Genomic DNA, 23,693 nt, shown 5'->3' with positions numbered 1-23,693 from the left:
ATACACATACCCCATACACGTCTGACTCAGAACTTTAAATTGCACCGTAGCTCCAAAACATCCCCTCATTGTTGACATTAGATCCCCCGAGGCAGATGCTCTTTGGGGAAGGATAGCATGGTTCCCTAGAGGCCTGGATTTGTGTTTGAACACGCAGGACGAATCAGAGCACCTGTGTTCATTTGGACATAGCTCTCCACATCGCGTGATCTGTCTTAGGCGGGGGCGCGTAGATATCCAGAGCTCATCCTGGCTGATGAGCACCTCCTCTGACTGACCCCGTGTCATTCCAGGAAAAGACTCAACCATTGCTGCCTACACTTACTTACAAGATGACATCACACACCACAGTTGATGTTTTTTCACCAACTTCTAGTCTGAAATTAGAATTTTGTAAATGGAAATGTCTCTATGCCCAAGTGGGTTTTTTTTTTAATTTCCCGAAATGCCAAATGTCCTGAGAGTGGCTCACCTAATATATTCTGTCATTTTACTTATTTTAAGAGATTATTATTATTTAAGAAATTCTGGGACTCTGGGACAACCTCACAGCCAAGACATCTTCATAATGTTTTTATACAGCCACAGGACAAGCATCAGGTCACAAGGCCTGATGATATCAGCCTTGCTAATCTTCCTTCAAAGTGATACCACATGCTGGGGCCAGTGTTCAGGTCTGGGAAACATTATTTTGAGACTAGGGCTGATGTAGACACTCCAAAGTAGCACCACCCCAAAAAAGGAGCAGAGTGGAACAGAAGTGCAGCATTGTGCTATTGGCTAGTGTATTAACCCCAATCAGCTTATGAAAAGTATCCTTAAGCTAGAAAGAACAATCAAAGACCAAAGAAGAAAAACACTATGTCTTAATATGTCTTCTGCGATTTCTTTTATAAATACTTAAAAGTACAATTCTTCTCATCTCATGCAGATCATTGCTCAGCTACATGTAAGGTAGCAATTATAATTTAGGGGAAATATTGCATTACATCATAATAATTAATTAAAACTAAGTCCCCTTAGTCACTTAAACCCTTTCAAACTGTCCTATCAGTTGTGATGTGTAGTTGTCCTCTGCCTTGTTGATCCCCACTGTCACAGTAGATGACAGGTAAATGACCTCTGAAAGTGCAAATACTGTCACTCTACTGTCATAAATGCCCCTGCACTTCACAAAGCAACATGCATATTTATGATGTCGCATAAACACTGCCCTTGCATCACACCAGCAGGCAAACGTGTACTGGACCTCACCATGCCACTCATCTCCCACCCTCAAGAGGCCTGATGGCACAGAGCACCAAATGAAGGGATGTCGAAGGGAATGCCAGCCTTTGTCAAACTCTACATCCAATCCAAGATACAAACCAGGAAAATATATGCTTTAATCTGCCCAAAGGGGAATCGGTCTCCAAAACATGCTTTAGGAGTGTGGCCATTTCATCCTGTTTCGGTTTTGAAAGACTTATACTGCATTAAGGTGCATGTTGAGGCAGTGGTGCCTGCTCCTGTGATGTATCAATCTTCCTAAGCTGTTAGAAGTGAGGGGCTTTGTTAAAACTCTGATGATTAGGGGTTGATGCGTCCAGACATGTTGGTGACTGACAGCTTCACCACCCAGCCAATACCATAATCCAGGAGGAATGGCAGGGGGTGAGGCCGGTGTATTAATCTCGTTATTGTTAACAACACAAATGGTATTCAGTGTAATAATAAAAGCATTCCAGAGAATTCTTTTATTATTATTTTACTGCAAGCTTGAATAATTAACATATTTTTACTTCCCGATGTGTTATGTAGAACTATTGGTTTCTTATATCCATATGTCTGCCTCTGAGGTGGAGTTGGGATAAATTCTGAAATGAGCCAAAACAATTGGCCACAACTGGTGTGAAATCCTTTTTGGTCTCCTGTGAGGTGCCCTGGCCACTCCACCACACCTCTGTCCATCTTTCCTCTCAGTGGGACGCCCTGCGACACTTCCAGCTTCCCCCGGTAAAGCCGCCAGACTTCCTGTATTTCTCAGCCATGAGATGTTGCATAAAGTATGTGCAGTTGTTGGCAAGGAAAATGACCAGTTAAAAATCCTGCAATAAATTCAAAAAGACTTCTAGCTGCTAAGTGGTTTATGCCCTTTTTGCTGTCCCCTTGGCTACTGTAGATAGTGACTTTACAATAAATAAATTAAGTTCTCTTTATATCTTCGAAGGGCAAATGAAGCTAGCAGATTTGAACAGGTAGAGAGGAAAATGGATACACACACGCATGCGTGCACTCTCCAAAAGTTCAGTCTAAGCAGTAAGTGGCAAAGGAGTGATTAAAACCAGTTTTATGAAAGCAAATGCTCTCTGACCTATGCCCTTCCTAAAAGCTGCCATCCTACCTTGAACGCTGGGTGAAATTCATTCAGCAGCTTCCCACAGGTCAGCTAATAGCGGAGACATTTGTGAAAGATGCTTCCTAAAAATTAATGTATTGAAAAATGTGTTTCCTCCCACCTTCACATTTCACATAACCTCTACTGTTAATGGTACTCTCATAGTGCCCAAAGCCTGAACAATAGAGCAGACTAGAGCAAGGATCCACCTGTGCTGGTCATAATGAGAAGACTGTCTGGTCAGAAAGTCTCACGTTGGGGAGACAGACCTGGCAACATCCGATGCAACTGGCTGTACCTTCTCAAGGTATAACTATATGTTTTAAAGTCACCACACAGTCTTCCTGAGTATTTAGTTGATCTTTGCACATCACAATGACAGCTGTGGTGCAAAAACAGAAAGTTCAGCCAAGAATATATCTTAAAACATATTCCCGATGTAACTAAAACAGCTACACAGAACTCACTTTAACACATCTTTCAAAGCGCTGGCCTAGCAGATGGATATTTATCCTTGTAGGTGTGAGGTGATTGACAGGTGCTTTGGAATGTTGCGTGAAGCTGTTTCACAGTTCAGTGTCAAGGTTATGGTGCATCACACAAATCCGCACTAATCGTAGCCCCTAGTAAGCTCCACCTGACAGCAAGAAACTCTACTGACGATAAATTGTTGACATGTTTTCCGAAACCAGCATGCCCAGCACATTATTTTCCCTTAAGCCTATTCACAGTAATGGGGAGTGCTGAAAGGATTTTGATTGTCTGCTAAAGTATTTAATGCACAGCAAATATTTTAGACACTGCTCATGGTGCGGAAACAATACATACAGTTTCAAGCATTCTCGGTTAATCAAGCAGAACAAAACAAACCAAGCCAGTGGGAAGAAAGAGAAAAAAAAATACTGGTCTTTTGGTGTGTGTGTGTGTGTGTGTGGATGACCTGATTCAGAAGGAACTGCTGCGATTATTTTATTTTCTTAGTATTTATCTTTGTAGAAGCACACTGTGACTTTTATGCATATGAATATTCACCTTTTTCTGCCAGGCTTGTAATAAATGATTGATAAAATCACAAAAGGAGTCTTTCCTCAATGAAATTTAAAAGCATTACTCTGAAATGAACTGTATGCTTCTGCCTTGTGGTGTTTAAAAGGATTACTGGAAAAATACAATATCTTCTTTGTCAGCACTTAAGGTCTATATAGCTGTGCCTCAGGATATCCCTTTCCCGAAAGGAAGGATTGTCCCATTTTTTTTCAGCATTCATGCTGCTCATCACGTTAACACCTCAGCTTTGCTCCAAAGCGAAGACTCCCTCTCATAATGGGATTAGTCAGAGAAAAGTTGCTATTTTCTAATGTGCTACAGCCTTCGATTTTCCTTTAATACAAGATAAAAAATGGACTTTCTTTTTTTTAAATCACGTGTAATGAAAGTACAAAGAGTGTGAAACAAACAAACCTGCCTATTTTAGGTTCACTGACTTTAAATATTTGTTCCACAGAAATTGTTCTGTGTTGCACAGTTGCAAATTTCAACAGGATTATGCGTATCCCCATCCTCCTGTATCATCTATCATCTGAGGCCCTTTGCACACCCTTTTCTCCCTGTCCCCTTCCAGATGTTCTTTCTTGATTTCCTCTCCATCTGCCATTCTGTCTTTCTCTGACAAAATCAATAGTGAGTCCATTTGCCATATCATACTGTAGCATCTCTCCAAACTCCGGATGGTAATGATGCGATGATAACCCAGGGGTGAGGCACGTAGGGGAGAATTTTAGCCTGATCAATACAGCTGGTATACAGTATGACAAGGTTTTTATAAGGATGCATCATATGCTATTTGCTTCCTACATTATCGTCAATCTGAATATTTTTTCTCACAAAAAAGAAGCGTTGCCAGCTTTTGGTCTGGGTATTTATATGAACATATGCTTTCAATAATTGCACATTATCATTTGCTGATTTAGGGTCACTTTATGGGTCAGAGACTTGAAATTTCTCCCTGTCCCTGGACAGAGCAAGTTATATGAGCTACCATGACATCACTCCATTAATGTGCTCCTCAGCCAAAGAGAGCCAGAGCTCGGCACTTCCTTGGGGGAGATTTCTGCAAGGGTCTTTTGCATTACTCCAGCAAAACCAGCTTAAAGCCAGCCTTCTGCTTCCTAAACATGGATTTAATACCCTCATTAATGATATATGACAAGGGAGATCAATGCACCTCACGTTAGAATCCTGGATATGAGTTTGTGTGTGAGTGCGAGCGTTTGTATGTGTTCATGTGTGTGTGCGTGCACCATGTCATGCACTCTGTATTTAATGGGTACATGCTGTTGAACATCATAGAGACTGGACTGCCTCTGGATACCTTATATCTCACTGACGAAAGGCTGGGAATAGCAGGGGCAGATGCCTTCAAAAGATCATATCTGCTAATTAGATTATAATGTAATCATATATATTATATAATAATATAATTACAATAAAATTGGCTGTGTTTTAATTTGCTTGTTTAGAAAGAAAGATTTCTCCAGAGACCAAGTTAACCTAGTAAACTTTGGTTTCTGTGAGCTTGTTGTTCTTTTCTTCTGAGTGCTATGTTTAGAGTCAGATTTCTGGCATAGCTCCATACCAGCCTGATATTTTATTTCTTTTCTGTGTAGAATTTACTGTACAGTTTACTATGGGCACACTGCCACAGACACCCAAATAATGTTCAACGCTGGGATTGAATTCCTGTTTACAGAGCATCAAGGTTAAAGCCTGAGTTTTAAAAGGTAAAACTAAAGTACCATCTACTTGACCCTGTGACACTCTATTTGAAGGGACCCATAGCTGAGGTGATAGCATGTAATAAAGCCCCAAGATCAAAGTTTGGATTTGATTTCCAGCCAGCATGGTCTGGTGAACAGGGCCCAACAAGCTCATCCAACAGCCATGGCAACCATTCAGCGCTTTATTTTCTTATTAGATTGCTCTCCCAGAATTCCATTTTTATCCACATATATCTGGCCAGTGAATCACCATTAAAGGGCCCATCAAGCTGTCAGGCCATCCGGAGTGCAGGTGCACCGGGGCCCAGTCTACTGTAAACAAGCAGCACAGGCCCCTGAATAATGGAAGCCCAGACTGTTTTATGTTGTTCAAGGGGACTTAAAGAGATTCATCTCCTGCTGCTTTTCACCAAGTTTGCTTCACAACTCGTAGCTGAGCTGCTGAACGCTACAGTCTCATATGAGGAGAGAGGGAGGGCTCGAGGAAGCGGAGGAGAAAGGAGGGGGCTAGGGAGACATGGAAATCTTTCTGTACATTCTCAGACAATCACTACCTGTGAGGCTGTGCCAGAAAGCTTTGTTTCTGGAACAGGGGTCTAAATGGAGCATTTTATGCCTGGCTGAGCATTGACACTAAAAAGCTGAGACTTCTTCATATCTGACAGATTTTCTTTCATTATTTTTTCCTCTATAATTTCTTCAGTAGTTAGTGGGCCTGCAGTTCTTTGTAGAGCAGCAAAATGTCTGACTTAACTATTCGAGACACCAGACAATTGCCCACTGGTCCTTGTTCCCCCAAGGTCAGAGGGAGAGAATGAAAGAGCCCAAGAAAAACAAATGCAGACCATAGTGTAGTTGTCACACGCTCCACTAACACATGTGAAGGCTGGCTCCTCTTTTATTCTCAAATAAATTGCCCTGAAGAAGTGCTCACACATAAATGTCTCTCGCATAAACCAAAGTAAGAGGGGCATTTTTCACGATTTGCGAAAATGGTCCCCAGAATTTATCTAGTGTCGTTGAGTTTGAGTGACATCAACCCTCTATTACATTATTACACCCCTAAGATGTGCAAAGTTTTTTTTTTAAAGCCAATATTAGAAATGGTGCATGTTTACTAGTAGAAAAAAAGAAAAACTAAAAGACAACAGTAAAATCACATAACAGATGTTTCAGCTAAATAAACTGAACGTTACATTCTATCTGGAAAATGTGAGCTGGGAAGTGTGTTAGATGTACTGTAGCTCCGTGGGGTAGTTAGCACCTTAGTGCCCTGTCTTTGAGGGTGTCTGGTTGTCATTAGGGGTGATGGGCAACAGTACAGGCAGGTGGGGATCACCGCTTTAGGTTGCTGACAGTTTCGCGAAACTGTAAAAGATATTATCCAAGGGGAATGAAAACAGCACTCAGCGGGTCTGTCAGGGAAGACAGACAAGTTAAAACAGATGATGCACGTCCCGGCGACTGCACCATCACTCTAGTGCCCCTCTACACGTGCAGCTGTAAAGAACCCTGGGTCGCCACATCTGGCCGGGCTTACCTCGAGGCTGAAGGCTGGGGCCTGGGGGGACAGAGAGTGGAGACTAAAGGAGGCCTGTCAAAGCAGACCAAACAAAGGCTTTCTGGCTACCGACAGGCTAAACACAGAGAGAGCCCAAGACATGGTTTCTGCTTCTGTTTTGTCCCGATCAGCCTTTAAAAATGACACCTCCCCTGGAAGTGGAAGGCTTTTATTTCACCGTTTACAATATGCGGCTAGCTTCTGTTTATGGTAGCTGAGGGCTCTGATTTGATGATGAATCAGAGATGCCCAAAGCAGAGTGCATAGTATACACAGCTTTCACAGTTAAAGATGATGTAATATTTTGAAACATGTAACAGCAACTTTTCTTCACTGAGGTACATACTGAGATTATTTGAATACATGTCAGAGTAAATATTGTCTAACATTTTGTCTAGAAATGAGCTTGAAACAAACAGCTTACCACGGGATAATAATATATCAACACATACTCAAAATCTTTTGAATTTCCATAAACTCTAATTGCCTACAAAACTGTGATACTGCAGAGCGTTACACCTCATTGACATTACATAAACAGTAAATTCGGTAATGGGTGCTGTTTCTAGCCTATCAAACTCCTCAAACTGTAGAGGTCCTGGCTTGTGGCTTCAGGCATTGAGGGCTTTAGAAGAGAAGAGGCCCAGGCCAGAGAGGGCGCAGGGCAACATGGGGTGACTGAAGGACACAGTGTGGGGTCACTGGGGGGCTCTTCCTGCTCTGCATGTTGCATGCTCCAGTGCTCTGGAGGCCAGATCCTGATTACTGCACTGGGATCCAGCCACAGAGTGTTTTCATTAGGGAGAGGGCCAAGATCATCCAGGAAGGTTCCGGCCCATTAATACATTTGAAACGGCGAACGAATGGGTGGGGGTGGTGATTGTTGGAGGGTGGTTTGAAAAGGGGGCCGTGGGTTATTTTGAAAGGAGAGAACCCTGTGGAACGACCATGAGAGCCTTGGTGAATAAATACCCTGTGGATCATCGTAAGCTCGTTCCTCTTTTTTTCTTGTCCTCTCTGTAAGATCTGCAGTCAATTTTCCTGCAATTTGGGATAAATTGTTTGTGAAATCCATGTCGATCCCTCCACTGGGAATCTATTCAGAAAAGATAGAAAGAGGAAGACTACAGTCCTCAGTGAGAATGGTAACAACATTATGGAGGATCTGGTTAATAACATCATCTGCTTCCTGTTTAAAATTTATGCTTTTAATACAGACAATCATAACATGCCTTAGAAACAGATTCTGCATTCGCACTTGAAGTAGCTTGGAGAGATCAAAGCCATTTGTGAAGCCATACAATGACACTGACAGATGTTTCCACAAAGCCATGATATACATTTTGAAGTCTGGGGTCAATACATGCCTACAAATGCAGGAACTGAATTTGCCAGTGTGTATTTGTATTACTTATCATTCTCTCTGCTCAAATACATTCACCTTCCTTTACTTGACTGAGGCAAAAAACACATACGAGGCCACGTTGATCTAATTATGCTGAAGGTTAACTGCTCATCTTCCCTTTCTTTGGTAGATATGATGTTTCCTTGGCTAGCTTTTGCACTCCTGTAGGTGTTTATTACCAATAACCACATGAAGCCTTCTCTGCTGGAGGAAAAGAAATCTCCTCAGGTCAGTTTCCAAACTAGTTAATATTTTATCCTGCATAGTGGTGTAATGACTGCTATTGATTTTTCATCATCTCTTATTAATGGAGTCTGGTGCCACAGCAAAATGCTAATCATATATTACACCCCTCTACATTTTTCATGTTAACTTCTTCAATTACTGTAACTAAAAGTACATCTCAATTCAAGGCCTTCAGAACCTGACAGCGATGGGTACTTCAGGATTCTCCTGTAATGCCTCTCCCAGGAAGGTGTTTAATGTGAGTTGTTTTAGACTTTAAATAAAATGATAACAGCTCCCACAAGGCTGGGAAATTGCAGCCTGCGTATGTCTGCACTAATCATCTGAGTCATCTAATATATTAGCATGAACAGCAGAGACCAAATATGACCTTGTATGCTCCACTGGCCCAGCACACACCTCAGACAGCGACCCTGCCAATAACACAAAAGCTGGCCTGGATCCGCCAAGCCAGTGCAAAGTGAGCTGTTAAAGCCTGACGTGTGTTTTGTCATTGAAGCACGACAGGGAAGAGGCTGACGGTAAGCACTGAGCAGTGTTCAGGGAGCAGAGGGGGTAAAAAGGCTCTGCGACTTGGCAGCAAGGATAGCAGTGTGTGCCAGCACAGCTGTCCGGCAGGCGTCTCATTCAGCGCTGCTCCCAACGTGAAAGCGACGACCAATCTATCACTACAGCAGCCGGGCACACAAGGACACAAAGGTGTAAACCAAGCCTGCCGAGAAGAGGGGCTCAGCACTGCACTGACAGAGTGCAAGAGCTTTACACGTCATGATCTCCCCTCACAGAACTGCATTTGCTAAAGTTGCTTCATTGACCTCCCTGTCTGTGTAGGAAACACAATATTCTGACACCTTTATTTCATTGATGGGTCAGTTTTTCAATTACATGCACATTCATACAATTGTTTACTTAGCCCTCATAAGGACAGCTACACACGCTGTCTGGCAATGGAAAAGCTAGGGCAAAACTCAAATCACTTAAGTTTCTGAAGTATGTAATTCAGTCAACTGTTAATAACTCGCAGGGCGCCAGGCTTGTGGAATCTCTTTTGTTAGAAAGACAATGGTGAGAGAAGAGATTTTATGAGCAGGCGTTTCTCTTGTGCCAGGTTTTTGTTTGCACTTTCATTATATCTCTAGTATATTATCTGATGCCTACATCCTGAGTCCAATCTCGCGGTTAGGTTTTAATCTCCTGACGCACTCAGCTCACTCGCCCCGCTGTCCTGTGCCACACAGGGAATCGGAGAGGGGTTATATTACAGCGCATGAATCAAGGCAAAATGAAATGCACTCCAGACGCTTTCAGATGGTTTTAATTTATAGCCGAGGCCCGCGGATACAAAAAAAATGCATTAAATGTAATCTGATCACTTTATTCGATGCTGAATTTATGAGCAATCGGACTCTGGCTGAGTGACTGATTTTAAAAATAGACCCTGTGATAGATTACACATCTTTAATGCTAAAATATGTTGATACCGGCATTAACAATAAAAAGGGGAGTTGGAATTAGCATCATGTTATTTTTAGTCCACATATCATAGGTAAAACATTACAGTGACAATAATTTACATGGAAGTTAGGAATAAATTTTATTTACTAGTTGCAGCTGCTTTTGAATTTAAATTAGAAAGATGTATTTCATCTATTAAACAAATCAGCGACCTCACAAAATTAAGATAAAAGCAGATCAGAAGTATTAATAACCAGTCACTTGAGTAACATGTTTGATTCTTCCAGTGCCAGTTTAGCAGGCATTGACTTTCTCCATGTCCTCAGTTGTGGTCTATCTCCCATTGATGTTTCAATTGTAAAAATTCTCTAATTTTATGTCCTCAGAGATCAAATCAATTTATGAGAGCGGGATATCTGTCATTGGACCAAATCCATTATGGTCAATCCAACCCAGCAGGGCATTTGGCTACATTAAGAGGTCCACAGGCATTTACAGTGAAGTGAGGAGACGCATCAAGTTTTAATGCTCAAAGCCACAGAAACCAATGAGGGATTAGTCTGACTCATTACTCAACACGAATGCCTTGTGGCATTAAGTGAGAAGTGCAAAATGCTGTTGAACAAATATTTTTTTTTTCCTTCAAAACACAAGTGATCTGTGGTTGTTTTTAATCTTTTGCTCTGTTGAGCAGATAATGCATGGCCACAAGCAAGAACATTAGCATACAGTCACACCATTTGTTCCAGTATGTGTGTGTGGATGCAAAGACTTAGGAAGTGCATCCATCAGCAGTTTCAGGTCTATGGTGAAAAACAAAATGGCCTCTTCCTTCCTTAAACTTTGACCCCCGTTCAGCTAGTGACACCTGGTGAGTGAGGATGTTCCACTGAATTCAAAAGAACATGTCTCCTTAATGCACTGTATGTTTGGAAAAACCACAAGACGTGTGCTGTGATTCAATTGCAGTGTTGGAAGGGGATGCTGAATATTTGTGTAAGGAGCTTTGCTCTCTTTCCCTCAGCCGTTGTGAAATTAAGATCAACTTAAGTTCAGTGTTTGTGTTATTCTTCCTGTTCTTTCAGAAATTCTTCTAGTTCTCACTACCAGCAGTGTTCCTTTAAGTAAGACACCTGTCACCATTTTTTTTACCCATGCTAGGGGATTGCTCTAGGGAAGGCCACTTCAGACTCCAGACTGAAATACTTCAGCAACTTTTAACCAGCAGGTTGACATGTTCTGCTTTTACTGAAATGTCTTGACAGCTGTTAGATTGGTTTGCCATGAATTTTGGTACAGATATCCACAGCACCCAGAGGATAACAGGGAATTTTTTGGTTTTTCCTTGTCTTTTCCTTTACTTCAGCCATGAACATGGCACTTGTAGTTTTCAATAAAAAATTCTCTTCAAACGGTCACGCAGATTGCCATTCTGCAAAATTTTCCTCAGCACTACCAGGCTAACTTCCAAACTAATTACATTAAAATTATTTTAATTAGTGTTGGTAATTAGAAAATGTTACCCTGCTAGTATGCTAAACTAAAACAATAAAAAAAAAAAAGGTATTAATATTTAAGTGGCTCGAAAAGCATGTCAGCATTGACCTTGTGAGCAGGCTAGGAGACTGATGTTACACAGGTTTACTGGAGACTTATGCCATAGCTACATTGTAACCACAGAGCACTCTAAACGTCAGCGTAACCTGATGCATAATTAGCACGTATATTACCTTATATTATCACCTCCTACTGGCAACAGATTACATCATAGGTTCTACCAAGATTCACTGCAGAAGTCTGAATCCGTCATCAGATATGGTTAGCGAGCACCTGGCAACCACGGGACGCTAGGAAATAATGTGTGTTCCCTCACCGGTTGCAAGTATTTGGTGAAGTTTGGCGGCAGGTCCTAAAGTCCCAGTCCTAACTGATGTCCCGTACACTCACTCTGATTGACGAGTCAGCCAATAAACACTCACCGACACATTTCAAAGGATTACAGATTTTTCCCTTGAAGTCACCAATTTGTTTCTAGGTCTGTGTGATTAAAGCCTTACAGACCTGTTGGTATAGCAGTTTTTGTTTTCTAAAATTTGTTTTCTACAACTACAAAGAGACATTAACTTCTCTCCATATGAAACCATTTGATTTTGCTCAGTCTTTATAGGCTCATTTTTGTAATTGAACCTTTAACAACTTTCTTTTATCATATTCCATCAATAACACACAACTTTTAATAGCCTGTTAATCTTCACAATAGATGTTAAACTATCAGGAATAAAAACACATATCTCCAAGTCTTTGTTCAAAGCTGATGCACATAGACTCCAAATAAAGCCCAGGGATGATGCAATAATTCTAAGAGATGCTTTTGATAAATCTTTTCATTCTTTTGTTTCTGCAGCTGTACCAAACCTATCTGAGAGTAATTGCTACAATTGTCCTCTCAAAGTGGAATTAGATAACGCCTGTCTGGATGTAAACAAAATCTTTAGCAAACAGCAGAGCAAAATCTTGGGCAGCTATGTTTTGACAAGCGTGTGATGAGTGTCCACGCACTTCTGTGCTCGTTTGCAATTAGATAAGCTAACTCGTACCCAGAATTCCTTTCAGAGCCTGCCACCCTGACTATCTGTCTGCCTGACTGCTCACACTGCTCTTCTTTTTATGTCAAGTTCTGAGACCGGTTCTACAAACTTTCTTCAGTTAAACAAAGAGAGTGTTCCATCTCTTTGCTTTCTCTACTGCAAGTGTTGAAATAGTTACAGGGACTTGGTGGCTAGTTCTGTAAAGACAGTGTGGAGAGAAAAAAAAGAAAAAGACTTTTGGATCTTGAAGAAATTATTAACGGCTGTAGTTCAGAGGAGTGCTCATATCATATACTGTGACAAGTGTGCAGCTCTAAGCACGTCCCTGCCAGCCTGGAACTCAGTTCTACATTCCTTCCACAGACACCATTAGGGCTCTGAACTGGGAGAACGACTCGTCATCACAATCACAGAGGAACAGAGGAACCGTGGTAGCATTTCTCCGATTTGGCAGTGAAGTTTGTTTTGAAGGCTCGCTGAAGTGATCTGAAATTTTAGTTTTGCTTTTAGTCTGGAATACCATGTCAAGACTTTTTTTTTTAGTCTCCCATTTGTAGCTGAGAGACCAAATAAATACTTTGATGTCTTGTGCATGTTTTGTGCAGAGGTTTTTATTAATAGTTACCTTGAAGTCTAATTTATCATTTTTATTTGTAATGATTGTGTTTCAGAAGTTATTTCTATAACAATCAATGTAAAAAAAAAAAAAAGCTAAAAAAAACCCCCAAAACAAAACATAAATAAATGCATCAGTTCCATGAAGCAATTCGTTCTCCTTTGTGGGACATCATTTTTAAAAGGGACTGGAAAAAATGCACAGAAAATTCTTTCAAGCGACACCATGGTGTTTAATTGCCCTGTCCTCTGTTTTGAGGTCCAGACTAGAAAGGTTTATGCATTCAGAGATGATAACAAAGGAGCTTTGCTTTAGGCCGATGTGAGGACAATGACATGTCACTCATGTACACACACATCAGAGAAAGTGATGAGACTGGGGCTATCTCAGACTACCATAACGACCCAGCACTTTCCTCTCATGCATGTATTGAGATATGTGTGCCTTTGTACCTTTGGTCCATTATCTGTCTCTGACTAGGCCTCCAGCTATCCAGATGAGCTGGGGAGCAGAAGTTGTGCATGGTTGCAGACCTAGGGTTTGTCTGATGGGGGAAAAAAGGGGTTAAAAAAAACAAGCCTGTGAATTATGGAGTAAAGCTTGCTCAGAGCATTGTCTAAATTAGCCTGGTTACATATGCACTGTCATCCTCATGCCCAGAGGTCATACACCAACCTTAGGACAATGATGGCATCACTCAGACATTCTGTACTTTTGCTTGGACAACCAAATTACCACAGAAATATAACCAAAATGGCCTGCTTTGATGTGTTTTTTATACCAATTTAGTGGAAAATTGTCCAACTACATCTGTGTCCAATCTTTTGTTTCACTCTTCTCCTGTCTATCCGCTTGCAACTCGTCAAACACAAACTCACCTTTATCACTAAATGAGAGGGAAACGCTGCCTCTTCCTGACAGGTTATTATTGATCGTTTTCAATTTGCTGTCAAAGCTAGATCTGGCAAATTGCAGAGTTGGTCTTAGCATGTTGTCCATCCATCCAGCAGCTGCAAGGCAGGTCACCAGCTGACCAGTCAAATATCTGTCTTAAAGGGCATTTCAGTTTTGACAGTGACAGCATTAGAGGAGAGCAGCCAGGGTCAAAAACAAACAGGTCTGTCTGTCAAGGCTGTAACAAGAGGCCAGAGTCTTGTCTGCTTCAGATTGCTCATTCCAAAACCCAGAGGAATCAATTTTTAAAGCACTTCCTCGTACAAGTTTGAACAGATATATGGTTTGGTTTGGTTAGGATGGACTGTGAGCATTAAAGTCACAGATATATCAATAATTATGTTAAAGTAATAGCCTAACATTTTAAAAGAGCTGGAAATGTGGTTGTCATGTTTGTATGCTGCATGCAACATTTTCTTTTGCAAGTAGTTTTGAGACACTTTAACTTTTGTTTTAAGCTAGAGATGCTGATTAATGTTGAAAAGGAAATGACAATAACCTACAATTTGCTGTTAGGATCTCAAACAAAAAAGCCTGCAGGAAACCACTGTGCTTGGTAAAATCTAACTATGAACATATCTTTCTTAGATAGAATAAAAAAACAATACTTTAACAGTGTTTTGTGTTTATGGCTCCATAAAGCCTTGTTCTTACATTTATTGTTACATTTTGTTACCAGTTTTTGGAACATTTCCCCCGAAATTTAAAGTATTACTTGTTACTTGTTACCTTTACAAAAAGTAACTTGTCACACTACTTGCTACATTACTTCTGCAGCAACATTACCAGAGATGCATTGTCACATAATTGACCTAATTAACCTGAGCTTTGCAGTTTACCATCATGTATTTGTGCAATGCAAAGGATATGCTTTTAGTAATGTGATAATTACAGATGCATTTAATGTTATCACAGTAATGTTTTATTTTGTACTGCATAATCACCAATCTTTCTCTTGTCAGACAGCAGCAGTATGCAAAAAATGCAAATATGCATGGAATTCCTTTAACCGTTTCTTAATTTGACATGAAGTTTATTTTTAATTAGTATTGATAATTAGAAAATGCTATTTAATAATTTTTTAGGTAATGCAGCACTCATAATCTTGTCTGTTAGTAGTCGCACTCTCACTGTCCTCTTGCAAATCCAGATCCTTTAAGATGTATTTTTTCCTACCAATATGAGATGTTTTTCTATTAATATACTGCTTCTCATACTCTAGTTTGATGTATCTTCCTGATTAATAGACATAATGAAACCTATCACTGCCATATGAATGCACGTTAGCTTCTTTTGCAGAAAACATTTTATCTAATAGAAAGCGTACTGCAAATACGGAGCCAAAAATAGTTGGGTAAATGTTATATGCATTTCCTGTTGCTGTGAGTGTATGCATGACCTATTGTTTATGGTTGGGACTCATCGGGAGACTGGCTGCCTGTGTTGTCTGCCTAAGCAGAACCTGGTGAACCTGTGAACTTGCAAACCTTGAAATGCAGATCTGAAGCCTGCTGAGGAGTGATGACAGCTGTCATAGCTGTGCAATAAAGTCAAACGAGAGAGGGAGAGTGAGAGAGCAGAGAGAAGGAGAGAGGAAAAAGAGAAGAAGCAGCAACTTCAACACTTTTGTGCTGAAAACACAAGAGGATTTTTTTAGGGGTGGGAGGTGGGAGGGGAGTGTGCTGAATTCTGCTACTCAGCATAAAATGTGTTGGATTGAGAAATAAATAAAAGCAGTGAGTGACCACATGAAACAGTGCTGCGCTGCAGGGGATTCTGCTTCCTTTGTTTAGATGCTAATATGCTGCTGTGATAGCAATATGGAATGAAGGGGTCCTCCTCTGCCTTTGATACACATTATCTCTCGGCATCTTTTTTTACTAGCCTGGCACAACAAGGACAGTATCCCTTGGAGAGTAAGGCCCTTTTGTTGCAGGCTGACCTGCAGGCACTGAGCAGCCATTAACATAAGCATATGGGTAATATCTAACATTGCTACATTCTTCTTTTGTGTACAAGAGATAAGAGTGTCTTAATGATATGGTTTTATTGTATGTGCCGTAACGGGTCCTTTTACTGCTATACTGTATGGCTTTATTTAGACAGAGAATGTTTCCAACTCGTGGTTCGGTTATTCATATATTATTATTTAATGCAATATCTATGAGATATCATTCTCTGAGCATCATCTGCCGCACAGGCTCAGGCTGTCTTATACGTGACCTGGTCTGGTCCTTAGTTTTCTGTGTAAAATGAGCCTGTCTGCCACACACAGGGTCAGTGCATTAGATCACTTTGCAAGCCACCATGTTGAGGGTGTGTGGGCAAACTTAAGAGAGAGCCCGAGCAGGAAATGGACAGGAGGGGATCAGAATGAGTGATGGAGAGACAGAGTTTGACTGGGAAAAAAGGAAAACACCAAACTAAGAGCAAGGACCTTCTCAAGTTTCATTTTAATAGCGCAGGGCCATTTTTCTCCCTTTACGCAAAGCACAGGCCTGGCCATTAGGGCCTCTCGGTAGAATGTGTAAACCTCCTGCTATTAAAACCACAATTTGCACTGTCAGCTCCTATGAGCCAAATCTATGGCCAAACTGCAACCCTCCCCCCCTCAGCACGACACAGACCCCTTTTCCCCTTTTGTAACAACTTTCAGGCCACAATAACCATCATCAGTTAAAGGCGGCGGGTCCATTACACTTCCCCTGTTCACACAGCTCTGCATTAAGCTAATATTATCTATTCCCAGAGTGGCCAAGCCCTTCACACACCCCATCAATTATTAATCTCTCTGCTCATAGCTAATGTTTGGTTTGAATTATTTAAACCTATCTTCATTTATCAATAAACATAAATGTTAAACAAAGAATGCTGATGAGCATGAATTACGCTGTAAACTAGTTTATGAGATTATTTGGATGGGAGTTGATTTATGGATGTCATATTCAACGGTAATGCTTCAAAGAAAGGACAGAGGATTGTAAAGGCAGGCTGATGCACAGAGGGGAAGAATTCTCACACTGGGGCCGGTCATCCTGTCAATGCTATCATCACTAAAGCAGTAAGCTGCGTTTCAAAATGTAATTCTGTGCTCATCTTATTCTTTATTAATGAACGGATTTGTTCATGACACACGTGAATCCAAATCTGTGTCCCAGATATTTTCTCTTGTTGAAAGCTCTTACATATTAGTCCAGTCCTCCCCAGGGTGCCATTACAGTTCAATACCCCTGCAGTGAGAACAAAATGAACCCGTGCCTCTGAGATGTCCAACCTGTTAAAAGGAGAAATGAGCAGACAAGAACACAACCTCTCTGTTGGGTCTGCTCTGAAAGAGCGTCCTATACGGCCACAGCTATTTGACTAATGAGCGAAAATAGGCATATGTCACAGTTTTCCCTAAGCAAACACATTTGGATATTATGGATGACCTACAGAGGCAGGAATAATACAAACCCTGAAGGGTGTGAAAGGGCTCAGCTTGAGGATGGATGCCTAGAAGACCAACACCACCCAAGAAATTACAGTTACTTTGGTATTTCTGAAGTTCTTGACATCGTGTTTCCAGACCTTTCTTTGCAACAAAGAGAATGATTTGGAAAAGTTATACATTTTTCGGAAGCTTGGTCAAAATTGGATCGTGAGACAGGACGATGATGCCAAGCACAGCAGCAAATCTACAAAAGAATGGTGAATGAAAATAAAATAAAGTAACCTCACAGTGTAATATATTGTGTTCTTGTTTGGTCTGAGGTTGTATTGACCTATTTGTAAGACTATCCAAAGACAAAAGACAATCTGGCCCTTGACAGGTCTTAAAGTTAGACCCAACTCTTCAACTGTGTGAGACATGTGCTTAAAATACTGAATGCAGAGGAGTTCATGGTCAACTCAGTGACTGTTAGGTACCCTAGTCATGTGGCTGCAAAACAAGCCTAAATCATCACCCCTCCACTGCTGTGCTGACAGTTGGTATGAGGTGTTTGTGCTGATTTACCATGTTTGGTTCTCACAATACATGGTGCTGTGCATTATGGCCAGACATTTCCACTTTGGTCTCATTTGTCCAAAGGAAATTATTCCAGAAGTCTTGTGATTTGGTTTAGATTCAATTTTGCAAACCTAAGTCAAGTTGCTGTCTTCTTTTTAGAGAGATTATTTGTCAGTCCATCCAAACAGGCCATACTTGTTCAGTCTTTTTTTCTTGTTGTGCTGTCATGAACTTTAACATTTAACATGCTAAGTGAGGCCTGTAGAGTCTGAGATGTAGCTTTTGTTTTTTTTGCAGTTTCTCGGGGGATTGATCTTGGGAAAATCTGCTGGGATGTCCACTCCTGGGAAGACTGGCAGCCCTCTTCATTTTTTTTCAAGATAACTGCCAATCAAACACCAGATTATTTATTATGTTCTGATAAGTAAATCAGAACATAATAGAACTAACAGAGGGTGTAATTTCTTTTTACTATTACTGTATTTATCTCTGGACCCCAAACCAAATTCTTAGTGTTATAGTGTTTTAAAGCAATACCCCTATTTATGAATTACACTGTACATAAACAAATCCTATCCTTTGGAGAGATGAGACTGATCTCAACCAGTGATATGTGAAGAAAAAGATGAAGGAGGCTCAATAATAATTTTTTGTATGTTAAGAGATCAGGTAAGGAAATCCCAGAAAGTTGATTCTAGTCATCAGGACAAAGCGTTTTCTCTGGCAGAAACATTTCATCACTCTTTTCAGTCCTTGGAAGATTGCAAAATGCTACAACAATAATCAAGTGCTAATGACCTCTGCCTTGCATGGGGCATGTTTGGTACAAAAAAACAAAAAGAAAAGATCCACGTACAAAAATCAGCAATGACGAGAAACTCAAACAGCAAGAAGGGTGTCAAACAGGAGCAAGAATTTGATGTTTTGTGTGATTACTCACTTCTTTGATGTTGCAAATTACAAACTCCTAGATTCATTCTGACAGCAAAGTACTTAACCAAGCACAGAAATCTGTAATAAAATCAGATTTACAAATGTCTAAATAATAATCATGTTTATTACCCACAATAGGCAAGAACTCACAAAAAAGAAAAATAAACTAGAAGACATATTCCTGGTTTCCCGGGAGAGTATGAGAAACAGAAGCTACACATTTATTGTCACACCCAGGGGTATATTTCTGCATGTGGTTTTAGATCACTCACTGACATTTTACTTCCATCATTACAATCCAGATTTGATGCCCCTCGTGCAGTACCTCACCACACCACCTAAATCTCAACCCTCCCCATCTCCACGCTGCTCTCTCCAGTGTTGGGTAAACAAGGCGGAACCCTTGTCAGCGTGGCTAAGCTGGTGGCTCATGACAGAACGCTGAATGAGTGATTTAAGGTTTCAAGTGAGCAGCTTTCACAGTTAATTAACCTGCTGATGGCTGTGCATGTGTGGAGTGGAGCAAGGGATTCATGGGAGGAAGCCCTCTTCAGTTGCCTTGCCATTTCAAGTTAAGACAGCCACGCACATTACTGTGACACTGGGCCTAAAGTCATCAAGCCGAGTGATCGCTCATTTGTTTCTGTGGTAGCTGCTTGTTCTGCAGGTTTAGCCTTGTCTTCTCTCTTCACCTTCAAAACATAAGACAAGGGATTAAACAGGAACATGGCTATCTTTCGACGCCAAGCTTATAGGACATAAAGAGGAGACAAAATAAACGTACATTGTAAATATGATTTTCAGACGACTGCAAGTCTAGAGGGCTATAATGATATACAGTTTGCGAAACAGTCTATACAGTCTCATTCATTTTACTCTAAAGTCTGACAAAAAGGGCAAGAACAAATGCCAAGTTCCAACTCAATAATTATGAAAACCCTTAGCTACTCACTTAGGAAGCTTCCAGAAGGACACCAAAATACCAACAACTACATACTTCACTGATTTAAATGTTCAGAAAGTTAACTGTAAAGCTGCATTTAAATATGACCCAATCATCCACTGTGGGTTTCCATAATATTTGCCATTCATTTGGTGAGGTCATGGACTAAATGTGTGCCTGATCTGGTCTGGGTGACTGCAGTTTGGGAAAAAAAACCCACTTTGAATGTGGAGCCTGAACACCCATCAGTGTTTTCACACCCACCCCAGGTTTCTTCAGAAACTTGATCTGTGGTGTGCTGAAAGCTGGGTTTTCACCTGTTAGCAGATCAACCACTAGTTTCTGGGGTCACTGTGTATTTTGCTCTGGTTTGCCACCCAGGCAGCATTGCATTTCAGTGGGAGGACAGTGTGTGTGATTCATGCCTTGATAATTACAGTGCATGTCCTCTTATTATTAGCAGCTGACTACCGGTATTCAAACAGATGCTATGTGCCCTAAGAAGGATTTGTGCTTTTCTGTAGATGGACTGTGACATGTGGACATGAGTTTATATTTTAATTGCATTTTGATGCAATACTTATAACTAATCTTGATTCCCAAAAGATAAATATAAATACCATTTTACCATCTTTCTAGAACAAATACCTCTAAGTGTAAATGGGCACTGCACTGACAATCTACATAAATGCTGTAATTGTCCCCCAAGATAAAGCTTTCGCATATTCATCTGTGTGGCAGTAATGTAAAATTTTACCTAATTTACATCATCCTTGAGGCAGTGCAGCAAAACAATTTCCAAGTGAGGGCAAAAGCTCTGATGAAACCAAATAAGAACATGTACGTCATTATTGACTCTTAGCCTTTTTTAACTACTCTCCGAAGGACAATATAATTGTCTACATGTATATAGCTCTAGGTTGTATCAGATTGCTCTTTGATGAGTTCATGTATGTAGTCTCAGTAAACTGTACAATCATGGATTGACGGGTAATCAGAATAGCATTTCAAAACTAATTTCTCTATAATTGTATCCAATTATTTATGCTCTTTCTAATAAGTGCAGTGACTGACAAAATGAACAGGAGAGGATACGTTCCATTAATACTAAAACATTGGCAAATAGATATATACAACTATGTAATTTGTCTCTTGTAATTATGCATATTGGATCAACTTTAACGCACTATAAACGTGTAGATTATTAGCTTTCCTGTGTAAAAGGCAGTATATTTTAACAGGTTAAATGTTAAGTGAATTTTACATGTATACATTGATACATTCATTTCTCAAAAATGGATATGGGAATGTGGAAAAGAATGCCTCACTGCTGATCTATGGGACTCAATGATGCAGCTCTCTTCCAAGGCACTCTGGGATGCATTTAGGACATGCATGGAGAAAACAATGGCGAGTGTATTACCAGAAAAGATAAATCTATCTCATTAATCCCTTATTCTCCCAGCCTGGGAGACACATTTAAGAGAACATGCAGAAGCAGTTCTGTGTGCTAGGATCTCTCATGCAGATGGCAGAGAGGGGGAGAGGAAAGGAGGAGGGGCTATTGTGTCAATCTGTGCATCATTAGACAGTGCAGTGACGGCAAGAGGTAGAGCGGGATTACCAAGATGTGGCGTTCACAACAAAACGATCAGTGATGTCTTGTCAAAGAAAAGATGCTGTATTCCTTCTTCTATGAAGCAGTGCATCCAAATTAAATGACTTTTTCAGCACATTATCATTAAATATAAGATATATATAAGACATATTTATAACTGTATTTTTTAATGAAGATTTTTAAGGTTGTAGCTATTTTTAGCATCTTTTCCTTTAAAATGTTTTAAGCCCTTGTTCTTCTTTCTCGAATTTATGAAGATTTCAAATCACCACAATCAGTTCAAAGTTAGTATCAAATGACCTTGGCACTGATTTTCCTTGGCAACATTTGAAAGCTAGTGCCAGTTGTGTCTCTGCTCTCAGTACAGGCACCTTCAGGTGTAAAGTCTAAAGTTCAACCATAGTATTTATTGATTGGGCTGAAATCGCCCCATCAATGGTCTTCTAGTCCACAATTCTGTTGTATCACACAGCTACATGTTCAAATTACCACCAGTAAATTCGATTGATTTCGGTCAAAAATGGCATTGATTTTTACCCATCTGAAATGACCAGGGAGTCCATAAAACAGATAAAGAGGTCATAACAATTTTACCAGCCTGTAGAATTCCACAGAAAGATTTAAGGGGTCATGAAAGCCTGATGGTTAAAAATGAAGCCTGCAAAAGGCCAACAAAATGTACCACGGATGCTGCATTACAAATAGCTCCATCTATGAAGCAGTCGATAGCTGAGAAACAAAACGTACTGTTGAGTTTATACGAGTCCAACCATAAAGTGTTCTTTTAAGAAGAACATAGACCCATTTATTTTACCTAACAGACTGAGGAAGAAGACAAATGAAAGTAGATGTAGCAGTGTAACACTGGACAGACATATGGAGTTTGCCACTGACCTTGGTGCCTTATAAGTGAGCAAATTTTATTGATTCATTCCTCATCCAACCACCTTGAGCATATTGCTAAGTTTTAGACTGACGGTGAATGTGTTTCACTTGCTTTCTGTAAACACACCAATGGGTCGACAACCAGGAGTGATTGTCTAGTTGACACAAAAAGAACTATTACTAATTTATGTCTCATCTTTCCCTAGACTGGACTAACAGCTGAGGATACCTTGTCTCAGGGCCAAGCTGGATTTCAGTGCTGTCAACTTTTTATTTTACTTGTCAGAATGGAAACGGACATACAAGGGTTTGTTTGCCCCTCTGACGTCTTTAGCCACATAGGCTGTGAGAGGAAATAGACAGAGAGCAGATTTTAAGGACCCCACACCTCTTAATGGTATGCTTCGTATGAGAGTGTGGGATTTGGAGGGCCAAGCAACTCTTCCTTGTCTTCTTCCTCCTGAGACATCATTTACTCTTATAAAGAAAAATGTGGAAGAAAAAGTGATCGGAGCTGTAGGTGGATATAAAAGTCTCAGTTCTCACAGTTCTCCACCTCAGGAAAGATGATGTTCAATACTGGGCTGGCAAACTGGAAAAAAAAAACCTAAAGAAAATCATGCGACCTTCTAAATCAGTGAAACCAGATGTTTGGTGTTCTGGTTTTCCTTTCAATCTTCCGGATGTGACAGTTTAAAAGTATAATGTGTATTTGATCTGTAGTAATGTGTAAAATCTAATTCGGGAAGAAATTAGTTCAATGCAAAATCAAAACTGAATCAAATGATTACTGCCTAAACATCGCAGTTCCTTGCCGAGATGTAGGCCTCTGAAGGAAAACTTCCATGTGTTTCAGTGCTGATTTCAAAAGTCTAACCATTTCTCTAATGTATATGTTCAGCTAAGCCAAATCCACACAATGACATCAGATTATACGTCTCAAAACCATGAAAATAAATATGTCTTTCTGCAGCCTTGGCTTTGAGGTTTGTAAGGTTGGAGGGCTGCAATTTTTCAACATGCATGCAAGGTTTTGTCATTATTTCACTGATTTATCTGAAAATAGTGACTTTCTCTGTGTAAACCACTGAAGTATAAATGATATATTTGCAGAACATGGGGAAGACAGCTCAGCTAAACCATGAAGTGAGTTATGAAACAGAATTTAAATTTCAAGCTAAATAGACATCCGCAGATCAGCTGCACATATGCACTCTTTGCTTGTTTCTGATTGTGCAGCCACTGGTGGTAAAGTAATACTTTCTTCAGTGTTTTATTCTGTTTATTTGATATTTCTATTTAACATTTTAGAAGGAAATGGTTCAACTTGTACCCAATACTCCT

The 23,693-nt window shown here is 40.3% G+C and overlaps 1 long non-coding RNA gene across 3 annotated transcripts in view; it reads left to right on the top strand.

Annotated features, from left to right (window-relative positions):
* Positions 1-23,321, top strand: part of LOC120435023 — a 49,527-nt gene extending 26,206 nt beyond the window's left edge. For 2 of the 3 annotated variants that reach the window (XR_005609474.1, XR_005609473.1), the window contains exons 3-4: positions 18,268-18,639; positions 22,556-23,321. This is a non-coding gene — a long non-coding RNA (uncharacterized LOC120435023). The remainder of the gene's footprint in view (positions 1-18,267; positions 18,640-22,555) is intronic. The other variant, XR_005609475.1, reaches the window with a different exon arrangement.
* Positions 23,322-23,693: the final 372 nt, after the last annotated feature.

Source organism: Oreochromis aureus, linkage group 19 (genome assembly GCF_013358895.1).
Source record: "Oreochromis aureus strain Israel breed Guangdong linkage group 19, ZZ_aureus, whole genome shotgun sequence".
In the NCBI taxonomy this organism is placed as follows: Eukaryota; Metazoa; Chordata; class Actinopteri; order Cichliformes; family Cichlidae; genus Oreochromis; species Oreochromis aureus.
Note: the sequence above shows the minus strand (reverse complement) of the source record. Positions and strands in the feature narration are given on the sequence as shown.